Source organism: Oncorhynchus clarkii, chromosome 3, assembly GCF_045791955.1.
Source record: "Oncorhynchus clarkii lewisi isolate Uvic-CL-2024 chromosome 3, UVic_Ocla_1.0, whole genome shotgun sequence".
Lineage (NCBI taxonomy): Eukaryota > Metazoa > Chordata > Actinopteri > Salmoniformes > Salmonidae > Oncorhynchus > Oncorhynchus clarkii.
In genome coordinates, this window is record NC_092149.1 from 67,535,994 (window position 1) to 67,543,488 (window position 7,495).

Genomic DNA, 7,495 nt, shown 5'->3' on the forward strand with positions numbered 1-7,495 from the left:
CTGTCTAGCCAGTGTGGAAAATTAAGCTTCCCACAAGGCACAGACGTCAGTTCAACGTCTAGTTTTGATTTATATTTGGTTGAGTTGCCAACTAACGTGAATTCAATGTGAAATCATCCAAAAATGACTCCCTGCCATTGGATTTAGGTTAAAAGTTTGGTGAAAAAAGACAGAAATCCCTTATGTTGATGACTTTTTGTAAATCCAATCAGTTTTCTACGTTGATTCAACGTCATCACAATGCATTTTTTTTTGGTTGAAATTATACGGAAATGATGTTGATTCAACCAGTTTTTGCCCAGTGGGTTGGCCTCCATTGCTTGACCTGAACTTGAAATAGTACTAATTTTGGGTGTTGGAACTGTTTAGAGCATTGAATTCACGTTAGTTGACAACTCAACCAAATATAAATCAAAACTAGACTTTGAACTACTTTTAAGCTCCTTTTCTTGTAAATAAGAATGTGTTCTTAACTGACTTGCCTAATTAAATGATGCAAACTAGCTGATGAACACTGGGGGTGGTGAAAGAGCAGATGGGACAAAAGGGAATATGTGGGAGTACCAGCACCTCAAATTTTCTACAGGAGCTCTGCTCTTTCACCACCTCCAGTGTTCATCAGCTAGTTTGCATCATTTAATTAGGCAAGTCAGTTAAGAACAAATTCTTCTTTACAATGACGGCCTACACCAGCCAAACTCGGACGACGCTGGGCCATTTGTGTGCCGCCCTATTGGACTCCCAATCACGGCCAGTTGTGATACAGTCTGGATTTGAACCAGGTTGGCACCTGGTGACACCTCTAGCACTGAGATGCAGTGTCTTAGACCACTGCCCTACTTGGGATCCCCTACAATACTGAAGACAAATAGTAAACATACACAAAATTGTAGCTATTTCAACGGAATATCTACTAGCCCTAACACTAGTCCAAACCTTAACCCTTACCCTAACCCTTACCCTTATTCTAAATCTAACCCTAACCGTAACTTTAGCAAGCAGTTGCTTAACAGATAGTTTGTTGAAAATCCGGACTATCCAAATTAAGTGTGACCAACCAAGCAGACCAGGCTTGGGTTTGGTGTTAAAAAACTTACAAATTATATTTTTTGGGGGGAGGGGGGATACAAATCAAACCTATTCAATCTTTTCAGGCCGGTGAATTGTCAGTGATTACAAGTGGTCCAATAAGAACAGCATTTTGAGTTAACCCATGCTTCCCTTTTTCAATGAGAGCGGTGACAACCTAGATTCAAGCCAATGTCTTAATTAAGTAGTTGAACCTGTTAATACTCCAACCTTCATTTTCTTCAAAAACAACATTTTATAGAATGAGTGCCTTTGATTTGACAGCCTGCACATTCAGCGCGAGATGACCGTTAGACCCCGATTACATGTTTCTGTGCATGAGCTTAGCTAGCCAATGCAGCCATGACATCGCTTACAAGCGTGATCAGGGATTTCTATTGGAGAAGCAGTTTCTGCCTATCTTCATACTGTACTGTCTTTGCTTGTGCTCTATTTGATACTCTCAGACACATTATTCAGTCCATTTTAAGAGCCCTTAAGTAGCACAACGCCGATTCCATGCCAGCATGGAGGCTGACATGAATTGTGCAGAGCAACAGACGGGCTACAGTTAGGAAACTGACAGTCCAGTACAACATTGGTGCCCAAAGACCCATAAAAGAATGCACAACTCGTCATACCATTACACAAATGGGGTTTGGCAGTCAACGACCTTACAGAGTTCCACCTATTTCAGCACAAAAAAACAACAACTGCGGTTACAGTGGGCTAAGGAACGAAAACACTGGACACTGGAGAATTGGAAAAACATTACCTGGTCTGATGAATCCCGGTTCCTGCTGTTTCACACTGATGGGAGGACTAGGGTATAGAGAAAACCACATGAGTACACGCATCCATCATTCCACGTGTCAACATTGCAGTGTGGGGTGTGTTTTCATGGCACACATTGGGCCCCTTGATAAAAGTGGAGCAATGTTTGAATGCCACAGGATATCATATCTGAACATCATTGCCAATCAGGTGCATCCCTTCATGGCAGCGATGTATCCATCTGGAAATTTTTCAGCAGGAAAATGCCCCCTGCCACAACGCAATGATTGTCCTGAAATGGTTCCACAAATATGACAGTGACTTAATGTTACTGCATTGTCCTGCCCAGTCACCAGATTTCAATCCAATCAAATTGAGGCTGAGGGCAAAGGGGGGTACAACTCAATATTAGGAAGTTTTTTCCCAATGTTTTGTACACTCAGTGCCTTCAGAAAGTATACATGACCCTTGACTTATTCCACATTTTGTTATGTTAAAGTCGGAACTCAAAATGGATAAAAAATATTTTTTTCCTACCCATCTAAACACAATATCCCATTTTAGCAAATGTATTGAAAATGAAATACAGAAATATCTCATTTGCATAAGAACTCACTTCCCTGAGTCAATACTTTGTAGAGGCATCTTTGATAGCAGTTACGGCTGTGCGTCTTTCTGGGTAAGTCTCTAGGAGCTTTCCACACCTGGTTTGTGCAACAATTACCCATTACTCATTTCAATATTCTTCAAGCTCGGTCAAATTGGTTTGGTGATCATCGTTAGACAATCATTTTCAGGTCTTGCCAAGCAGATTTAAGTCAAAACTATAACTTGGCCACTCACGAACAGTCACTGTCTTCTTGGTAAGCAACTCCAATATAGATTTGGCCTTGTTTTGTAGGTTATTGCCCTGCTGAAAGGTGAATTAATCTCACAGTTTCTGGGGGAAATCAGGTTTTCCTCAAGTATTTTGCCTGTGCTTAGCTCCTTTCCATGTATTTTTTTATCCTGAAAAACTCCCCAGTCCTTAACAATTAGAAGTATACCCATAACGTAATGCAGCCACCACTATGTTTGAAAATATGGAGAGCGGTACTCAGTAATGTGTTGTTTTGGATTTGCTCCAAACATAACACTTTGTATTCAGGACAAAAAGTGAATTGCTTTGCCAGATATTTTGAGTATTACTTTAGTGCGGTTTCCTTCCTCTCTGGTAACTAAGTTAGGAAGGATGCCTGTATCTTTGTAGTGATTGGGTGTATTGATACACCATCCAAAGTGTAATTAATAGCTTCACCATGCTCAAATGGATATTCAAGGTCTGCTCTTTTTTTTACCGATCTACCAATAGGTGTCCTTCTTTGAGAGACATTGAAAAACGTCCCTGGTCTTTGTGATTAAGTCTGTGTTTGAAATCCATTGCTTGACTGAGGGACCATACATATCATTGTATGTGTGGGGTACAGAGATGAAACAGTCATTCAAAAATCATTTGAAGCACTATTATTGCACACAGAGTAAGTCCATGCAACATATTATGTGATATGTTGCTCCTGAACCTATTTAGGCTTGATATATAGTATATATAGTATAAATACAGTACCAGTCAAAAGTTTGGACACACCTACTCATTCAAGGGTTTTTCTTCATCAAAACTATGAAATAACACATATGGAATCATGTAGTAAAAAAAAGAGTTAAAGAAATCAAAATATATTTTACATTTGAGATTCTTCAAAGTATCTACCCTTTGCCTTGTTTCTCAAACTAGACACTCTCTTATGTACTTGTCCTCTTGCTCATTTGTGCACTGGGGCCTCCCACTACTCTTTATATTCTAGTTAGATACAGTTTGAGCTGTTCTGTGAAGCGAGTAGTATACAGCGTTGTACGAGATCTTCAGTTTCTTGGCAATTTCTCGCATGGAATAGCCTTCGTTTCTCAGAACAAGAATAGACTGACGAGTTTCCGAAGAACGTTATTTGTTTCTGGCCATTTTGATCCTCTAATTGAATACACACATGCTGATGCTCCAGATACTCAACTAGTCTAAAGAAGGCCAATTGTTATTGCTTCTTTAATCAGAACAACCATTTTCAGCTGTGCTAACATAATTGCAAAAGGGTTTACAAATGATCAATTAGCCTTTTAAAATGATAAACTTGGATTAGCTAACACATTGGAACACAGGAGTGATGGTTGCTGATAATGGGCCTCTGTACGCCTTTGTAGATATTCCATTAAAAATCTGCCGTTTCCAGCTACAATTGTCACGTCCTGACCTTAAAGAGACGTTTTATTTCTCTATTTGGTTAGGTCAGGGTGTGATGCGGGGTGGGCATTCTATGTCTATGTTCTATTTTCTATGTTTTTGTATTTCTTTGTTTTGGCCGGGTATGGTTCTCAATCAGGGACAGCTGTCTATCGTTGTCTCTGATTGGGAATCATACTTAGGCAGCCTTCTTTCCCTGTTGTTTGTGGGTAGTTGACTTTGTTAGAGGCATTATAGCCTATGTTAAGCTTCACGGTCGTGTTTTTGTTTTGTTGGAGACATTTACCTAAATAAACAGAAATGTACGCTCACCACGCCGCACTTTTGTCCACTTCTTACGACGCCCGTGACAAGAATATTAATTTACAACATTAACAAAGTCTACACTGTATTTCTGTTCAATTTGAAGTTATTTTAATGGACATACATTTAATTTTATTTCAAAAACAAGGACATTTCTAAGTGACCGCAAATGTTTGAACGATAGTGTATATATAGTACCAGTTAAAAGTTTATATATACACATATATACAGGGTCAGTGCCAAATGTAAAATGTGCAGGGATACTGGAGTAGTTGAGGTAGCTACTGTATATACATGTAGGCAGGGTTAGGAGAAAGTGACTGTTAACGGGATAAATAATAATAATAGTAAACAATATGGCAGCAGCATAAGTGGTGGGTAGGTGGGTGTGTGTGAGGGTGTGTGTGTGTGTGTGTGTAAGAGTGTCAGTGTAGGCATGACAGGAAGATATACAGTACATGTAACCAGGGATGAAAAGTGACTGGTAGCAGGAATATATAAATACTTATTTCAAACACCATTAGTATGTAAATAGGATAAATAAATATATCTACTAATGGTAATGTCTATCAATAGTCAATGAACAGCAGCGTAATAGTGGTAATGAATCGAAACAATAATAATTTTAGCAACAGTGTAGGTCTGAGGGTGTGTGTGGGTGTAAGTGTAAGAGTGACAGTGAAGGTGTATGTGTCTGAATGGGTAGAGACCTGTGGATAAAAACGGGACAGGGAGGAAAAGTCATATAATAATACATTCCTAGAAAAATCTTTCTTTTGTGCATCATGACAAAGGATTCAATTATTCCACTTGATTACAGTAAATCTCCACAGATGCTTGGTTTTTTGGCACTTTATTAAGCGTTCCGGTCATAAATGAATGGATCTCCCTTGCCTGGGATGAATTATTTTGGCAGGAGGAGTGGAGGAATGAGAGAGGAGCGAGAGGAGTGGGAGGAGCGAGAGAGCAGTGAGAGATGAGGGAGAGAGATCAGTGAGAGAGCAGTGAGAGAGATGAAAGATCAGTGAGAGAGGAGTGAGAGATGAGGGAGAGAGATCAGTGAGAGAGGAGTGAGAGAGCAGTGAGAAAGCAGTGAGAGATGAAAGAGAGGGCAGGGAGAGAGGAGGGAGATAGATGAAAGATCAGTGAGAGAGGAGTAAGAGGAGTGAGAGAGCAGTGAGAGAGCAGTGAGAAGAGTGAGAGAAGAGTGAGAGAGCATTGAGAGAGGAGTGAGAGGGCAGTGAGAGAGGAGGGAGAGGAGTGAGAGAAGAGTGGACTGGGACGATATGAATTAGAGGGTTTGACTCAGCACAGCGGTAGCAGGGCCAAGCTATAGGAAATATGGGTTTGGGACCTGCAGGCAACTCTCATCTATCAGCTCTATCAATAGGATTTGTGGAGTTTCAATAGTCCTTCTAGTTGATTCTGTAATGCACTGTAGCTGACATCTGCAATGTTTAAACTTTGGTTCTGTTGGAAAAGAACAGCAGCTGTGTATGATTTGTATAATTTATGCTCTTCCTGCAGAAGCATTCAATAGTCTTGTTATGTTAACAGTGTTTTGAGTGCGTCTGACTGTCAGAGTGGTAATATAATGTGTCTGTAACTGCCTCGTTTTATCACTACAGTGTGTTTTGTGTGGGGCTGTGTATGTTTGTGTCTGTGTGTGCCTGTGTTGTGTGTGTGTGTGTGTGTGTGTGTGTGTGTGTGTGTGTGTGTGTGTGTGTGTGTGTGTGTGTGTGTGTGTGTGTGTGTGTGTGTGTGTGTTTGTGTGTGTGTGTGTGTGTGTTTGTGTGTGTGTGTATAAATGTAGGCAGCTATCTTTGCCAGGCAGCAGCCTCTGCTTACATCAGGGTTTTTTTCAGCTCTAATTAATGTTGACTTATTCAGTCAACACCGCTGCAGTGTAGCGCTTTGCTACACAAATTAGCATATAGCTAATTGAAAGCGCAAACAAACTAGCCGAGTCATCTCTGTTATGTGGTTAGGGTGACCACATGCCCCGGACAGTCCTGCATTTTTCCTTTTGTCCCGCAACCAAACAATACTGTCCAGCATTTTATCAACAAATTCAAACAAATCCAATCAAATCAATATTTATTGGTCGCATACACAGATTTTCAGATGTTATCGCAAGTGCAATGGAATGTTTGTGTTTCTAGCTCCAACAGTGCAGTAATACCTACAGTAGCAATACAAAACAATACACACATAATCCAGAAAACACCACTAATTTGTAAAAACAAAAGGCTGATTTGTCACATATTTCAGTCAGACATTCCAACCCGTCTCTTGCGGTCATGTTGTGCTTAGATATATCATAAGGATGTGGTACTGATGATGTTAAACACTCCAATCGCTGTTGAGATCTAATAGTCTGTGCAGTGCAAGACGAGACCTAGGCCAATGTCATAGCCCTATTGTCAACCAATCACATTTCTCAAATCCTTTCGGGCTAAATTCCAGCTAAACACTTGGAGAGGAAATTTAGGCCTAACTACTGACAAAGAGCTACAAAAGTAAGTAAATAGCCATATTAGATTGAAAGATAAGGTTATTTCGCCAAACTTGCTCATTAGTTGCTCATTCAACATATTTGCTGCTACTTCACTCAATCTTGTTTAAAAAGTCTAACTTCCCTTCATAACTGTTTTACATTCCCAGACACCAACCAAAAATGCTTCCTTGGCCACATATTCCCAGATTTTCATAAAACAGCCACACTTGTGGTTTCTCTTTTCTGCATCGGCAAATTTTGTGCGAGGCAAAAGAGTAGGCTAGGTAACCTTCAATTAGCTAGTTCAGCGCAATGGGAGTAGAGGTGTAGTGCTGCCACTTCTTACAATGGTGCTAATTTAGTAAAGCTAGAATCAATGTCTTGGTAGATCATATAATGTCATGAATGTCTGGCGAAATCATCCTGTTATTTGGGTATTTTATATGTGATCACCCTATATGTGGTTCCGGCTGTCACTTCTTATTCTCAATGAATATGGGCTCCTGAGTGGCACAGCGGTCTAAGGCACTGCATCTCAGTGCTTGATGTGTCACTACAGACACCCTTGTTTGAATCCAGGC